This window comes from Acomys minous (genome assembly GCF_964271855.1).
Source record: "Acomys minous genome assembly, chromosome: 6".
NCBI classification, from domain to species: Eukaryota; Metazoa; Chordata; class Mammalia; order Rodentia; family Muridae; genus Acomys; species Acomys minous.
This window is the reverse complement of record NC_140487.1, coordinates 108,282,153-108,300,160: the sequence shown is the minus strand read 5'-3', so window position 1 is coordinate 108,300,160 and position 18,008 is coordinate 108,282,153. Positions and strand designations below refer to the sequence as shown.

General features: G+C 45.7%; 1 protein-coding gene across 7 annotated transcripts in view; it reads right to left on the bottom strand.

Annotated features, from left to right (window-relative positions):
• EYA3 (EYA transcriptional coactivator and phosphatase 3) overlaps window positions 1-11,169 on the bottom strand; it is a 79,914-nt gene extending 68,745 nt beyond the window's left edge. For 4 of the 7 annotated variants that reach the window (XM_084787488.1, XM_084787490.1, XM_084787491.1 and 1 more), the window contains exon 1: window positions 11,025-11,168. The gene's annotated coding sequence lies outside the window, so the exon portion shown is untranslated. Of the gene's footprint in view, window positions 1-11,024 lie in introns of all 7 variants that reach the window. The other 3 variants (XM_084787486.1, XM_084787487.1, XM_084787489.1) reach the window with 1 other exon arrangement.
• Window positions 11,170-18,008: the final 6,839 nt, after the last annotated feature.

The window sequence follows — 18,008 nt, the reverse complement described above, 5'->3', positions numbered from 1 at the left end:
AGAGAAGTACATAAATAATGCAAAATATCTGATTATAGGTACAACAAAGAAACAAGTCATTAAGGTATGCACAGAAATATTAAAAGACTAACATAATTCTCTTTCTTTCTTTCTTTCTTTCTTTCTTTCTTTCTTTCTTTCTTTCTTTCTTTCTTCCTTCAAGACAGGGTTTCTCTCTGTATACTCCTTGCTAACTCGCTCTGTAGACCATGCAAGTCTCAAACTCAGAGATTCACCTACCTCTGCCTCCCAAGTGCTGGGACTAAAGGACAACTGTCTTTACAATTTCTAATTTTACTTCTTGGAAAATCATCCTTAAAGTTGTCTATGAAACTCTCTAAGTGGTGCACGCTTGTAATTCCAGCACTTGGGAGGCAGAGGCAAGTGCATCTCTGAGTTCGAGGCCAGCCTGGTCTACAAAGCAAGTCCAAGACAGTCAAGGCTACACAGAGAAACCTTGTCTTGAAAAAACAAAAAAGATGGCTGTTCCAAATACCATGATCCAACAGTTACTAATATTATCCTAAGGGGCCACAAATACACAAACAAGTATCTGGCACCTAAAGTCTAAAAGTAGCAGTTCAAAGTAAATTCTAACTTTTAACTAGAAAGCCTTATGGACCCATGGCACAAACGGCGTGAAACACCAGAAGCCAGTTCTATGGCTTTCCATAAACTGTGCTTCTTACCAGTGGGTGATGTAATGTGGGAGTCTGGGTTTTATACATTAGCTTTTAAATAAACAAATAAAGGCTTGTTCCAATACTTGTATATTTCTTAGTGAAAATGATGGCAATAAAAACGGAAATTCTTAGCAGAGGACAAGAGCGGCAGGACTCTGGAGCATGTATACTTTTCCTTTCACTGCCTCCCTCATCTTTATTATCAACTATCCTAAAATACAGGCGGCATATTGGAGTCGTAAGATTTAAACAACCTCTTAAAGATGAACAGGAATAATGTTATTGTAGATTAAAGTGGAAATCCAGTATAAAGAGTCTAAGAGGATAGTGATCAAAGCTGTACATTGCGAATTCATCTAATGTCACCAAATATTACTTTAAACTGGTTAAAATGCTTTATGTGCCATTCTCTCTGACTCTGTCTCCTCTCTCTCTCTCTCTCTCTCTCTCTCTCTCTCTCTCTCTCTCTCTCTCTCTCACACACACACACACACACACACACACACACACACACACTCATATACAAACAGCAGACTGGAAAAACAAACTTATCAAAACCTAAAAAGTACTTAAAATATTAAATAAACAGCTGGGTGTGGTGGCACACAGCTTTAAGCCCAGCCCTGGAGAGGCGACAGCAGCAGGAGCTCTATAAGGCTAGCCTGGTCTACATAGTGAGTTCCAGGTCAGCCAGAGCCACAGAGACAAACTAGTATATGAAAGTCAGAAAAGGTGCTATCAATGTGTAGAGAAATTCACATCATATACCATCATTAATTACAAACAGATGAAGAACTAAGCTTTCTTCATAGATTGAAAATTCATCTAAAAAAAATTGAGAGGAAAACCAGAGTACCACAATATCCCTCTATGGAAATGAGAAAACCTTTTGGCCAATAGAAAAAAACAAAAGCAACAGACTAACAGATCTGTTGTGTGAAATAAGCTGTCATGCAATAAAACAATGCAAGATTCAGAGAGTAATACAAAGGAAGTATCTGCACAGTTATAGTGGATAAAGCTTAGCATCTAATACAAACCAAACCCTGTCTATATTTACTGGTCACTGATGATTACAGGGTAAACCATGCTGGGTACACAGGCCCATCCAAGGATACAAGCAGGCAGTTTAGGTAACTGCAAAGAGCACATTCACGCCAGGTGTGCTGGCGCATGCCTTTAATCCCAGCTGAGGCAGAGGGCAGAGATCAGAGGCAGAGGCAGGCGGATCTCTGTGAGTTCGAGGCCAGCCTGGTCTACAAAGTGAGTCCCAGGACAGTCAAGGCTACACCGAGAGACCCTGTCTCAAAAAACAAAAAACAACAACAACAAAACCAAGGAGCAATTCACTACTAATTGATGAAATACAAATAAGGTTATGCTTCACATATACTAAAGTACCACAAATAAATCTAAATAAACCCAAAAGTTACCTGGTTAAGAAGATAAATCAGAGCCAGGTGTGGTGGCGCTCACCTTTGATCCCAGCACTCGGGAGGCATAAGTAGGTAGAGCTAGGTGAGTTCGAGGCCAGCCTGGTCTACAAAGCAAATCCAGGACAGCCAAGGCTGCACAGAGAAACCTTGTCCCAAAACCACCACCACCCCCAAAAAAAGTCTTTGCTATTTGTTTTCAAAACAAAACAAAAACATTCCTGGTTTTGATTTTTAGGTTTTGGTTGTTTTCTGATTAACTCTCTGGGCTTGCTGGCTATCTCCTGGCTACTGAGTGAAATATACAAGCTGGGGGGCGGGGGGGGGGGGGGGGAGTGGAAAATGAAAAAGGTGTTGAAACATCAGAAAGTGGCTGTCCATCTAACTGACCAAATACTTGTAAACAAACAAAGCAGGAGGCTGGGCATGGTGGCACATGTCCGCAACCCTAGGGGGGAGGCGAAGAGGAGCTCAGGGTCCCCTCAGCTACATGCTTACTTCAAATGTTCTCTAACGCACCTTCTCCTGGGGCAAACTGGCCCCTTAGCTCTCCTATGGAGAAGGAAACCAGCCAGCAGCTAAGGGTATTAAAAACATTGTGCCCTTGAGAACAGCTAAGGTAACAGGCAGACACTGCTCTTGTTTATCCCAGTACAAAAATGCCTGCAGAAAGAGAAGCCAGCCCTTCAGCTCACCTGTGGCGAGCAAGCCCCCAGCAGGAAGTCCTCACAATTTCGGCTGGGTGCTATATAGCCCTGATTTGATGATGCTTTTGTCTGGTATGTCTAGAGGTCTCTACTGGATGTTATGCGCATCCAATCTGATGATGTTTCTGTACCTGCTCTTCACTTCCTCTTTTACTTTTGCTTGCTACCTATGTAAATAAGCTCACTCATTTGAAATGAAGCATGGCTACTATAGACCATTCTCTGGACCTTTAGGAACAGCAGCCTGAGCTATATAAAATTAGCCAGATGTGGTGGCGCATGCCTTTAATCCCAGCACTGGAGAGGCAGAGGCAGTCCAGAGTCCAAGGCCAGCCTGGCCCACAAAGTGAGTCCAGGACAGCCAAGGCTACAAAGGGAAACCCTGACAAAACCTTGTTGAAAAACAAACAAAAAAGAAAGAAACAAAAACAGTAACAAAAAAGGAGAGGAACATAAAACACTCAAAACCATTCCAAATAACTGGAAAATTTGTCTGACAGATATGGCATATTAGCTCCAAAGTTAGCAGCCTGTTTTCTACTGTAACACTGACAGTTTCAGGGGCTCTGTTGTCTTACACATCTTTCCAATGCTTTAAGAATGAATGCAAATAGGAGGCCGGGCGTGGTGGCCTTTAATCCCAGCATTCGGGAGGCAGAGGCAGGCGGATCTCTGTGAGTTTGAGGCCAGCCTGGTCTACAAAGTGAGTCCAGGACAGCCAGGGCTACACAGAGAGACCCTGTCTCCAGGGGTGGGAGGGGGGAGAGTGAACGCAACAACAGTATTTGTAAACAGCCCTCTGAACTGACCATGTGGCCAGGCATGGCGGCGCACACCTTTAATCCCAGCACCGAGAAGACAGGCAGGCAAAATCTGGTCTACAGAGTTCCAGACCAGCCACGGCTACACAGCAAAACTCTAGCTCAGAGAAAGCAAACAAAAGACTACCCATCTGCAAGACATACCTGGCTTGGGAAAAAATAGTTACCGTGTTTATTGCGATTTACTTTTACTAATATAAAAGTTCCCTTCTCTGCTTGATCTTTACCATTTAGCACTTATAGGCAAACTATAAGTAAAGACTGAAGACCATATTTTTCCATATCAATGAAGTTTATATTTTCCTTTTTGAGTTTTGAGAGATTTACACGACTCTCTTGTAGTCATTTTATGGCATCTACAAAATAGTATGCTTTTCCATAAAAGCATTTACTAATCATTTAGTTGTTTAAAAAAAACTTAAGACAGGATTTCAAGTAGCCATGGGTGGCCTTGAACTCTTAATCCTCCTGCCTCAGCCTCCTAAATGCAGGGATTACAGGCATGAGCCACCGCCCCTGGCTTGACTGTTTTATTTTATAACCCTGGAACTAGGAGCTACAACCTTCAAAGACCACTCTCTTCTGGTCCTAGAGTTCCCCAGCCTCCCCAAACAGTGCCGCCAGCTAGAGAACAGCCCTGGCTACCTTTCACAGTAGTAAGTTCCCACAGATGACTGATAAATCCAGGCCAATACAACCAGTCTCTGCTCAGGGTAGAGAAGGCACATGAGAATCTCTGTTAATCCAGTTTTGTATGCAGCTTCCAGTCATTGACATCCACCCCTAATGACTACAGTCTCAGCACCGAGGCAGCAAAGACAAGAGGACTGCGAATTCAAGTAAGACTCGGACTGCATAGTAAGACCCTAAATCAAGGAAAGAAGGAAAGACGACAGGAAGAAGCTGGGGCGGGAGGGGGGGCTTTCTGGATATGAAGTTATCGCTTCTAATCATTACAAAAATTATGTGGGACTTAGCTGGTCTCCTACACCAGGCCTTTCACTAATTTAGATAGAGTAATCATAGCTTTAATCTGGGGGGAAAGGGATAGTGCAACTCTTACTCGTTTTCTTTCTTTTCCTTTTTTTTTTTTTCTTTTTCTTTTTCTAGACAGGGTCTCTCTGTGTAGCCTTGGCTGTCCTGGACTCACTTTGTAGACCAGGCTGGCCTCGAACTCACAGCGATCCGCCTGCCTCTGCCTCCCGAGTGCTGGGATTAAAGGCGTGCGCCACCACTGCCCAGCTTTGCTTGTTTTCTTTCTGCTTCCTCTGCTTTTGTTGTAGAGATCTACAGTTACTTTAAGGCTGTGTTTGCTTCTTTCTCCAGCCTCAAACGAATTTATTTATTCGAAAAGTATTTGACCTCTATGTGTGTCAGACACTAGTCTAGATGCTAGGAAGTAAGTGATGAATAGAGTCCATGAAATACAGTAACTTTTATTCTAGTAGGGAGATTGGAAAGTAAATAGGATGATACAATTTCACAAAGGTTTAAGTACTAGAGGAAATAAAAACAAAGAATAGAGAATGAATATGGCGGCATGTATCTGTAAGCTCAGTACTGGGAGGTGGAGGCAGCAGGATCAGACCTTCAAGAGGACATAAGAGACAAAGTCTCAAAAGGGAAAAGAGAGAATGACAACCGAGAAGCTACTTGGAATGGAGGGACAAGTTCTGCGATGCTGTAATTTACCAGCAGAGAGCTAAAGTAAAGCTGTATGGGAAGGAAGGAGGGCTTTCTGTGAATGAACATTTGGTAAACAAGAGTAAAGAACATTTTTGAGAAATAGGAAAAAGACTGGTAATATCATTGGTGAGGAAAGCGAGTAGAGTCGAGCGATGAGTGCTATGGGCAGAACCCTCCATGTGTTTCAAGAATGTTCCAAGGGAGCAGATGCTCAAAACTGAGAGCAATAGCCAAGAAAGCGAGGAATGCCCCAGGTGCCATTCACTCTTCTTGTTAGCTCGAGTGTGCCTGGTCCATTACGGAACAGTCTACAAGTGCTCTGATTCCTTCACCTAGTTTCTCCATCAAGGCATCAACCCATCATCAACCCAATCTCTGGTAGTTACTCCACTGAAGTCTCATCAGCGGAAGGTAATGTAAATCTAAAACACATACCAGAATAACCTTTCAGAGCCCTTTATAGACAGAGCCCTACCAGAGACAGAGCCAGTGGACCTATACTCCACCCTTAGGCTTCCTTTAGAGTGGTTCTACTAGAGCGTTCAAGCTCCCAGCACAAAGCACAGTTCTTTCTGGGGAGGGAGACCTGCGGCAGGGAGTCCAGGACAGCCAGGGCTCCGTGTAACAGAGAAACGCTGTCTCGAAAAACCAAAACAACAGCAGCTACAACAAGAACTGTCTTTACAATTTCTAATTTTACTTCCTGGAAAATCATCCTTAAAGTTGTCTATAAACCCTCTAAAGAGCCCGACCCGGTGGTGCGCGCCTTTAATCCCAGCACTCGGGAGGCAGATCGCTGTGGGTTTAAGGCCAGCCTGGTTTACAAAGCGAGTCCAGGACAGCTAAGGCTACACAGAGAAACCCTGTCTCAAAACAAACAAACAAACAAACAAACAAACAGACCCTGTCTCTAACGAAAAGTAACACAAACTTTCTCCTCAGTAGCTTCCAATAAAACACAATGCATTACACAAGGAAAAACTTCAAAGCACCAGCATAAAGTGCTAAGGAATGGGTTCCTGTGAATTTGCTGTGTGAAATGAGTCTACAGCTGGGGATGTGGTACAGTAATTCAAGTGCTTGCTGCATGAGAATGAGGACTAGATTCTGACTCCTGGAACCACAGAAATGCTGGGTGAGTGTGGTGGCCACTTGTCACTTCAGTGCTGGGGAGGTATAGACAGGGGAGCCCCAGAGCCACATCGCCAAGCTCTACTGCAAAGATCCGTAAACGAAGCCCAGCACTGCTTCTCTTCAGCTTGCACAGGCACGAGCAATGAAAGGGTTTTAACTTACCGTGCCTTTCAACAAAGTAATCTCTCTTTAAGAAGCAAGTTTGGCAAGCATAAGCTATTGGGGCGCATACACGCTGGGACCAGACTACAGAAGTCCAATTTCCCAGCTCTGATACTAGTAAGGAGCACGAAGTCCCATAAGCAGCAACGCCTTTCTCAAAAGTAAATGGATTCAAGTCTGTAAAACTTCAGAGTACCTAGCACATAATAAGCATGTCTTAAAGTCTCAAGTGGGGAGAGAAGAACGGAAGAATAAAGCAGCTTTGTCACCTACTGACTAAATGCCAGGAACAAGAATGTCTGTGAAAAGTACTGCGCGGCCTGAACTTTGACTGCTTCGTGGAAACTAAGACAAGATTTTAATGATGGAGGCTCTGTAGACTACGCATCTTCACAACCGCATGGTTCAAGATTACAGCAGTAGTGGGGGTGTTTTTATTGTCATATATCACTTACACACAGGGGCTGGAGAGAGGCTTAGCAGTTAAGACTGCATACTGCTCTAGCAGAGGACTCGGTTCCGTTCCCAGCACCCACGTCAAGCAGCTCGTAACTGCCTCTAATTCCAGTTCCAGGGGATCTGATACCCTTTGTCCTCTAAGGACACTTGTGGTACATAAAAACTCATGTAGATATACACACACACACATACAAATAATAAGTATAAATTATACACGAGTGGGTTTTATACATATCTGGAGATCATTTTGATCATGTTTACTCTCATTGTTTCTGCTTTTTGAGACAGGGTCTCATGAAGCTAACGCTGGCCCTGAACTCTATCTGTAGTTGAAGATGACCCTTAACTCTTGATTTTCCTGCCACTACCTCCCAAGAGACAGGCTGTGTGCACTGCTGGCTTACTGCAGTTAAAACCATAGTGTGGTAAGGTCTCAATTGTCTCACATAATTATTTGGCTAAAATCTTTACAGACTCAAGTTAACTTTCAGAGGACAATACCTAGTAAACCCAGGGGTTAAAGAGATGACCTAACAGTTACAAGCACACACTGTCCTTACAGAAGATCCAAGTTCAGTTCCTGGCACCCATGTCCAGCAGCTCACAATTGCCTGTGATTCCAGCTCCAGCAGGACTCTAACGCCTCTGGCCTCCAAGGGTACCTACAATAGTGTGCACATACCCACAGGAAGACACATGAAACTCACATAATTAAAAATAAATCTTCGATGGGTGGTGGTGGCGCACACTTTAATCCCAGCGCTTGGGACGCAGAGGCAGCCGGATCTCTGTGAGTTTGAGGCCAGCCTGGTCTACAGAGTGAGTTCCAAGATAGCCAAGGCTACACAGAGAAACCCTGGGCGGGGAGGCAAAGGGGTTGAGAGGGCATGACATACAACTCCACCCCCCAGCCCAGTTATTCCAAAAATTCAATGTAAAAAGAAAGCTAGAACTAGAATTTTTCAAAATATAGGTATACTGCATTATAAATTACAGCAACGGTGTCACTGATGAGCAACCAGCATTCTGTTTAAATGAAATAGTATAAAACAGAAAATACTGCAACGCATCATTATTAACCTAATAGTCTCTTTTGAAGCCGGGCACAGTGGTACATATCTATAATCCCAGGATTTGGGAGAGGCAGGAGGTCAAGAGGTCAAGGTAACCCTCATCTATACAGAAAGTTAGAGGCCAGTCTAGGATATATGACCTCCACACCCTCCCCACCAAAGGTGGATTTAAACTATAGACGTCTTGTGATTTTGCGAGTCCAGGACAGCCAAGGCTACACAAAAAAAACCCTGTCTTGAAAAACAAAACAAACAAACAAAAAAAAAAAAAAAAAAAAAGAAAGGAAAAAAACATTAAAGACAAATATTATGAGGCCCATGCTTTAAATGTCTGATTTGTTTATTTCTTTGTTTTTCAAGACAGGGTTTTCTGTGTAGTCCTGGCTGTACTGAACTTGCGTTGTACAGCATTGTAGGCTGGCCTCGAACTCATAGAGATCTGCCTGCCTCTGCCTCCCAAGTGCTGGGATTAGTATATACTTTTAATCATAACAGTTTCATTCCTATGACCTAAATCCATCCATATGGCCTACTATACTGTGCTCGTTAGCCTATTTCAAAGAACTAAAACTCACCACTCTGAATGCACGTGCAGGACTTTTGTTAAAGAATGATCTGGGTGGGCTAGGGAAATGGTTCTGCGGCTAAGAGCGCTGGCTGCTCTTCCAGAGGACCCAGGTTTGATACCCAGCACCCGCATGGTGCACAACCACCTGTAACTCCAGTTCCAGGGAATCTGAGACCCTCTTCTGGCCTCTGAGGACACCAGGCACAAATACACATTAAAAAGAAGAAAAACAGGGCTGGAGAGATGGCTCAGCGGTTAAGAGCACTGGCTGCTCTTCCAGAGGTCCTGAGTTCAATTCCAAGCGCCCACATGGTGGCTCACAGCATCTATAATAGAATCTGAAGAGGGATACTCTAGGATGCATAAAGACAGAGCACTCATATACATAAATCTCTAAAAAAAAAAAAAGAAGAAGAAGAAAAATAGCTGGGCGTGGTGGTGCATGCCTTTAATCCTAGCACTTGGGAAGCAGAGGCAGGTGGATCTCTGTGAGTTCGAGTCCAGCCTGGTCTACAAAGCAAGTCCAGGACAGCCAAGGCTACGTAGAGAAACCCTGTCTCGAAAAACAACAAAACAAAACAAAACAAAAGACAAAATAAAAACAACAACAACAACAACAAAAACCACCAAACAAACAAAGTGTAAAGTTGTGCAGCAACTATGTATGTAAAAAAGAAACCTTCTTCAAACCTAGAGGTAGTGAAGCCACTGGAGCCAGATACAGTTGCTGGGGTGGTTTTCAAAGATGGGAAACGAGGAGGTGAGGCCAATAGAGGTTTGACATTGGTGTCAGTGCAGGGGAGGCCAGATAAACTCTCACGGGGGCTTCCCTCCCCAGTTAAACCCTGAAAGCCAACCAGAAGGGTCTTCCTCTGTGGCATCTAGGACTAACGTGGCCAAACTCCAAAGTTCTTTGCTAAAAATAGGAGAGGAGAACAGCCCAATTTTGGAATATGCCAGTCTGTGCTATACTCTCCTATGTGTATATGAGGGAGAACTCAGCCAAAAAAAAAAAAAAGCCAATAATAAACATTGTATTTGCTCTGTTCATATTTAATTATTAATACTGAATTTTAGACTGATCACACACAAAAGAAAATGACGGTTCCAATGAAATACGTCAAACACCAAAAACAAAAACAAAACAAAAACTGAAGGAAGAGGAAAAGAGATGATCCAAACCTGTACCTCTAGATATAACTTAGGTCCCAAAATTTGAGAAACAGGACATTAACCATTATTAAGCCTAATGCTCTTCATGCTACAGATGATGTACACGCTCCCGACAAGGTAAGGTGTCTTAAATCTCAGAATGAGAAAATGATGGTCTCTAAAGTATGGTAGCAACACCAGAGAAAAACAAGTCAAAAGAATATTCTAAGAATCAGTATCTGGCTTAGAAGGAAAATTACTTTGAGTTACAGTAGTGAATTTTCGCAGAAACACTACCACCGCACTAAAGTGTTTTAAAAGTAAGTTTATAAACGCGGAGCTCGTAATCTCCCGATAAACTGTCCTCCGTCACAACTGTCCTCTAACTTTAAATCCATGCAGAGTGCAGAACATCCGTTTTTTTTTGTTTTTTTTTTTTTTGCCTCAGCTGTGCACATCCATTCTCGTGAGACAGAGGACACAAACCGGACAGGACGTACTCAAGACCTGTCAATTAACGAGATCACACAAGGCCGACAGCGAGCCAGCCACCTGTTCGCCTCTGTTCAGTGAGCCCAGAGAACCGAGGCAGAGCGAGGACCTGGGATCGCCATTGTTGTCCTCTAACTGGGGGGAGCCACCAGGCTTTCCTGCCTAGGCTCGAAGGCGAAACTTGCCCCAAGGCTGGAGAAGTTGAGCGGGACCCGGGGTTTGAAGAAGCCGTCGTCTCGCTCCCGAAAAGGCAAAGCGAAACACTCATGTCACCATTACTAGTGCCCGGAGGGGCAAGGGTTACAGGTGAGGAGAGCTGGGGGGGCGGGGGGCCGGGGGGGGGCACCGAGCCGAACCCCACCGCTCCGGGTGGAAGAACAGTGGGGCTCTCTACACCCCGGTCGGGAAGAGGTGCTAGAAGAGGAGGCAGAGAGCCAGGGTTGGGGCGCTGAGGTGAGAAGGGGCGAGGCCAGCGTGCCGGGAAAAGCTCGACGGGAGACCCGTAGGAACGGGGGACAGGAGAAGGGACCCCCCCCCAGGCTCCTCCCCACCCGACCCCCCAGTACGACCGGGGAGGAACTCTCCAGCCAGCCGTGGCCCGGAAGGCTGCACCCGAGCCGCCGCGCTCACACCCCGGCGGCGGCGGAGACTCACCAGACGGCTGCAGACGCCCCACAACACGACGTGGGACCGCTTCCGACCCACTCTGGAACCAACAGAGTGGCGGAAACCGCGGCGTTAGCGTGACCCGGATACGCATCCCTAAGGAACCGGAAGTAGGCTTGCGGGGTCGCCTCACAATCCACACCCCGTTCCGCCCGAACCCGGAGTATGCGTCAGGTTTCTCGGGGTGGGGAAAGGCCAAGGTCCTGCCCATTTCGCTGGCTGCGGGACATCACTGGACCCTGATGCAGTTCAGCTGGGGCAGCCTTAAAACAGGCTCATTATTTAGCTCAGGCTGGTCTCGAACTCACGATCCTTCTCCTTCAGCCTAAGGCTGGTGCAACAGGCTTGTGCCTCTACGTCTAGCCACAGCTTGCATTTTTTAAAGTAAGATCTTCAAAATGTGTGTGAGATACTGATCGCTATTGGTCGCTTTAGAAAAGCTAGGAAGACCAAAAAAAAAAAAAATGGATGGGAAATTTTGAAGACACTTGAAAGGCTAACTCAAAGCGAACATTTTTATTTGAAAAAATGTAGTTTTTACGTAGTATTATATCACACTTGTAGCTACCTTCATTTTGTGCAAATTGTTTTCAGAAACTTTTTTTGGAGTTAGTTTGTTTTGTTGTTTGGTTTTTGTTTTTTGGTTTGTTTTTGTTTTTGGCTTTTTCGTGACAGGGTTTCTCTGTGTAACCCTGGCCGTCCTGGAACTCCTTTTGTAGACGAGGCTGGCCTCTAACTCAGAGATCTATCTGCCTGCTCTGCCTCCTGAGTGCTGGGCTTATGGTGTGCCCGGCTCAGGAACATTTTTAATGCTTCATTAATTTTAAACTACAACTCAGTGTGGGCGAGGAATGGGGTTGCAGACGGGTTCTCTGGAGTCTTCTGTGTATCAATCTAAGAGAGAAAGACCCTCAAGAAAAAAGAACCGCCTTTAATCCCAGCTCTTGGGAGGCAGAGGCAGGTGGATTCTGTGAGTTCGAGGCCAGCCTGGTCTACAAAAGCAAGTACAGGACAGCCAAGGCCACACAGAGAAACCCTGTCTCGGAAAGAAGAAGAGGGGGGGGAAAGAAGAGGAGGGAGAAGAAAAGAAGCAGAGGAAGAGGAAGAAGAAGAGAAGAGAAGAAAAAAGATCCCCCCCAAAATTTAAAAACCTAGCCTTTTAATTCAAATAAAAAGACTTGTATTAACTGCTTCTCTTTCAACAACTTTCTAAGCAACTACTTTTGGTAAGCTTTTTAACCCCTCTTTCTTATACACCACATCTAATTAGCACAGTCAGCAGACGCTGTCTTTAAAGTCTTTGCAGAATCTGTTCATCTGCCACCTGCGTTGGTATAAACCATGGTCAATCTGTGACTCCGAGCATCCTATTCACACACTTGCTCCCCTACCCTCAACCCAGAAGCAGGAGTCTCCCGTTAAAGCCTTCCTCAGACCACCTGTCTCCGGGTGAAAGCCAAAATCCCCACATTGCCTAGAGGATCGTAACTTAACTCTGGGAAGAGAGCTCTAACCAGCTCCCGGCCTCTCCCTTGCCGTCCCTCCACGTTAGACACCCTGGCCAATGCTGCTCTGTCTTCCAGCCTGCAGGTGGCGCCGTGATGCGGTCTGATTTCTGCTCCCTCCGCCTGGAGGAGCGCTTCTCCCTCAAACACCTGCTCCATCCTCCTTGTCACGTGCTCCCCACCTCCTCTCAGATGCGCCTTCTCAGTGAGCCTGTCTCTCACGCTGTGCTTTAAGTGGGAACACTGTTGTCTTCCTTGTGCTTTCTTAATTCTTCTCATGACATTTGTCCTCCTGTGACCCCGGCTGGCCTCCCAGCTAGCTGTGGGGTTCTTCTGCCTCCTTGTCTCAGGTGCTAGGATCATAGGTGCGCACCGCCGTGTCCAACCCGGATGTTTATTTTTTGATGTGGGTGTATTTTAGCACTAAACACAATATGTCACATGGTAAACACCAAGTAAATGAAAGGATAGATTAACTGCTCCTTGCCTTTTGCTTTTACGGATGGGAAACCATGCGAACCGCCAGCTCCACCAGAGGGAGCCCTCAAACAGTGTGACGGCCTTAGACATTATTCCAAAGTATATACTGTACATATGAATCAGTACGGTGTCTTATTAGCAGTAAAAAAAAAAAAATTCTAGGGACAAGGTTCCTCATCAGGTAATGTGCTTGCCCCCAAGCTAGATGATCCTAAAACCCACGTGGTAGAAAGAAATAATTTCTGCAAGTTGTTTTCTGACATCCATATACAAGTTGTGGTACACTTACATTCATACACATATACACAGGTAAGTAAATAAAAGCTTTAAAAAATGCCACTATCTTTGCAATATATAAATACACACACACACACAAACACACACACACACACACACACACACACACACACACGCAGGGTTTCTCTGTGTAGCCCTGGCTGTCCTGGAACTCTCTATGTAGACCAAGCTGGCCTTAAATGCACAGAAATGTGCCTGTCTCTGCCTCCTACGTGCTGGGATTAAAGCCCTTTCCCATCACACCCAGTCTTCAGCATCTTTTAAGACCCAGCTCCTCTCTTGACGTCATCTGGACCTCTCCAGTGGCCGAATCCCCTATTTCCTCCTCTAGCTCCTCTTCGCTCGCCTGCTCAGCAACTGCCTGTAAACTGCTTTCCTGGCATACTAGGGGACACTTAGGGAGCAGTGTTTACACAACACTGAGACAGGAGATTCTCAGAACAAGGACTGCAACCAGATATTCCTAAAAGAATATTTAGGCCTGGGCATAGTAGCACATGCCTTGTATCCCAGCCCTCATGAGGCAGAGGCAGGCCAATCTTGTGAGTTCAAGGCCAGCCTAGTCTACATAGTGAGTTCCTAAACAGTTGGGGCTATATAGACAGACCTTGTCTCAGAAACAAAAACAAAAAACACAAGGGGGGCGGGGAGACAAAGGAAATCCCGCTGGATATATCTGAATGAAAACTGAAAGCACAGTTTCAAACAGATCGTTGTGGGCCTGTGTTCATAACAGCGCCAATCACAGTAGCCAGAGGATGGATGTCACCAAGGTGCCCAACAAGAGGTCAATGGATAACAACACTACAATGTGGTAGTGACACGCCAAGAAACACCATGCGTCCTTAAAAAGGAAAGGAGTTGGCCTGGAGAGATTCCTCCGTGGTTAAGGGTCCGTACTGCTCTAGTAGAGGACTCAAATCTTTAACAAAGGAAAGGAATTATGGTCCATGGATGAATGTTGAGGCACCATGCCAAGTGATAAACACCATTAATAACAGAACAGGTCTTTAATCAGGAGGCAAAGGGAGGTAATCTCTGAGTTTGAGGCCAGCCTGGTCTACATGGTGAGTTCCAGGCCAACCAGAGTAATTTTGTTTTGTTTTGTTTTGTTTTGTTTTGTTTTGTTTTGTTGAGACAGGGTTTCTCTGTGTAGCCTTGGCTGTCCCTAGACTTGCTTTGTAGACCAGGCTGAACTCATGGCGATCCACCTGCCTCTGCCTCCCTAAGTGCTGGACTTACAGGTGTGCACCACCATGCCCAGTTCCAACCAGAGTCATTTTGTGGTGGAGAGAGAGAGAGACAGAGAGAGAGAGAGACAGACAGACAGACAGACAGACAGAGAGAGTGATAGAGACAGAGAGAGAGAGAAGCTAAAATCCTTGTTTTACATAGACTCTAACCTACGCGCAAAGCAGGAGTTGGGAGGTCTGGGGGGGGTCTATCTCTCAGGTTAAAGGAGGGAGTGGGCAGAGGAACCACTCTAGTGGCTACTAAGACAATAGAGAAGATGATCAGCCAGCAGGAAGAGACTACCCCACCCCCCACCCCTGCTGCCAGTCCTGCAGACCTGCACTTGGATGGACACAGCCTTGGGAGCACAGAGGCAAGAGCGTCACCACAAGTTCAGGACCAGCCTAGGCTGCGTGCCAAGAAACAGACAGCAACTACAACAGAAAGCTACACAGTCGCTAGAAAGAAAGGCATATGCTTCAACCATGTCAGTGTTGTCATGGCTCGGCAGAGCCCCTCCCTGGCTGGTGTGTTAAGGACAGAAGCAGCGCCATGTCTGAGAGAAAGGGGAACTGATGGATCCATGGCCCCAAAGCCACTTAAGTACGCACAGGGGTCACCTCTCCAAGCTGGGCACCGCCTCCCTCAGGGCTGATAAAACTGTATTATCCTCTTTGTCTTCTTGGATTTATTACAGACAGTTACATAAAGCAAACTTATGTACTCTTCTCCCGCCCCCCCCCACTCTTGCCAGTAAGCCTTTAAGTCCTAAATGAATTGAAATGCATCCACTTAGATGCATTAGATGTGGGAGGACCATGACGCGAGTCTTCTGTAAAGTCTGTTCATCTCAAACTCTTCTGGAAACTATGAAGAAGTGTCAACGCGAGGCTCAGCCGATGAAAGGGCCACCAAGAAAGCCTAGTGACACTCACCTGAAGAGAGAAAAAGAGAACTGGCTCCACAAAGTTGTCTCGTAACCTACACGCACACATCGTGGAATCTGTACTTGAAAACACATAATAAAACACAACAAACGAGCCGGGCGTGGTGCTGCACGCCTTTAATCCCAGCACTCGGGAGGCAGAGGTGGGCGGATCGCTGTGAGTTCGAGGCCAGCCTGGTCTACAAAGTGAGCCCAGGACAGCCAAGGCTAACACAGAGAGACCCTTTCTCGAAAAAAAAAAAAACACACAATAAACACAATAAATAGAGTGTGAAGAAAAGGGTTCAACATTCCTTACAAAGGTATATTGTGAAATATCTGTATGTAACCAGAAAAAAAAAATACTAACCTACTCATTGCATTAAACCCTGTATGGATGCCCTTGCTGGTGTACTGTTTTTTTGGTTTCATTTGGTTTGATATTTTGAGGCACGGTTTTTCTGTATAGTCTTGGCTGCCCTGGAACTCACTCTGTAGACCAGGCTGGCTTTAATAAAACTCATAGACATTTGCCTGCCTCTGCCTCCCAAGTCCTGGGATTAAAGGTGTGTACCATCATCTGAAATCCAAAACTTAAAAAAAAAAAAAAAAAGAACTAAATCACTCCTAGGAGTTGTGAGACCCCTGTTAATGGCTGGGTGTAGTGGTTCCAGAGCTCAAGAGGTTGGGGCCATAGGATGGCAATTTCCAGTCTGGCCTGCATAGGAGAACCCTGTCTGAGAAAGGGGCAGAAGGGTTATTAATCCATTCACAATGGTGCCACTTCAACGGCCTAAGCCTTGCATTTAGGCCACACCCCCTTTTATTACACACTGTATTATTATTATATTATAAATAATATGAACATTATATTTATCTATTTATGTGTATGAATGTGTGCCTCAACACACCTGACAGAGGACAGCTTGAGGGAGCTGGCTCTTTCCTTCCACCAGTTGGGCCGTGGGGATTAAACTCGGGTCGTCAGACTTGGCGACAAGTGCCTTTACCAGAGGAGCCATCTGAAAGGCCTAACACTTCTTAAAGTCCTGGTACCTCAGTGTTGCCACATTCAAGACCCAGCTTCCAGCATATGAAGCCTTGAGGGACAAACCGCTCCCACACCGCAGCAGCCACGTATAGTGGCGATGGTAAAGCTGGGGTGGGGAGCCTGGGTCAGCTCCCCTCCAAAGCTCTGGGTTAGCTGAGCCATTAAACTTTCCTAAGTCCCATTCTCGCTGATGCTACCGACATTGAGAAGCAGGGATTTCTGTGGGTGCCACAGCACCAAAGGGGTATCCGTGGATGTGAGTAGGGGTCTCTCAGACCTGGCTCTTAGAAGCAGGGTAGAAGCCTCGTGCGGCCTTGGGAAGAAGCAAGTTGAATGTCATCAAAGCTCTTGGGGTCCAGAGTAGGCGAAGAGAAGCAAAGCCAGGCACTATCTACTATCTGGTCTTTCTCCAGATTGGTTAGGGAACCTTGTGGGAGAGAGCTTTATCCTCAGAGACACGCAGATGCAAGGCTGGACCGGAGACTGGCACTTGGGGTGGGGGGTGGGGGTGGGGGGGTGGGGGGGTGGGGGGTGGGAGGGTGGCCGGGTAGTGTTGCTTCCTGATGCTGCAGAGGGTGCTCCCACCTGGACGTGAGCTCCGGGTTTCTTCGGATTGCAGATAAAGTGTGTGTTCAACTATTACACCCTAATTGTGACTTTACAAGAATTCACAGAGCACATACACGCGGTAACTTGGCGCAGCAGGCTGGACAGCGGCTGTTCTGCGCAGGTCAGCTGTGCTCTCGTGGCACTGTTAGCTTCACTGAGGCGGCTGTGAGGTTTTCTTTCCGTTTGTTTTTTGTTTCTTTGTTTGTTTGCTTGCTTTGTTTTCTTTCCCCATGCTCTTCCTCCCACTGGCCACTCTGGTGGAGGAAGGTCAATCTTTTCTTAGTGCCCCCCACCTCCCCATCCCCCCATCCCCCCATCCCCCACCCCGCACCTTACCCTCATTCAAATCAATACTTTGGGTTGGTTTTATGGCTTGCAGCTCATTTCACTGTTGGGCACACATGACACACGCTCACTGTGGACATGTGTAATCCAGAGGTCTGCTTTAAATTATTATTTTTTAACCTCATTTATTAAATTTTGCTCAGGTTGTTTGTTTGCTTGCTTGATTGTTTTTCAAGACAAGGTTTCTCTGGACTCACTTTGTAGACCACGCTGGCCTCGAACTCACAGCGATCTGCCTGCCTCTGCCTCCCGAATGCTGGGATTAAAGGCGTGGACCACCACCACCACCCGGTTTACAGCCTGGTCTTATAAAAGCATTTACTCAGTCGAGCTCTTTCCTCAGATGATTCCAGCCTGGTTCAAGCTGATATGAAATTAACCAGCACACACACAAACAGAGAATTTAAAAAATAATTTTTAAAAAATTATTATTATTAAAAAATATATATTATTATTTATTTTTGGTGTTTCCGGACAGGATTTCTCTGTTTTTAGCCCTGGCTGTCCTGGAACTCACTCTGTAGACC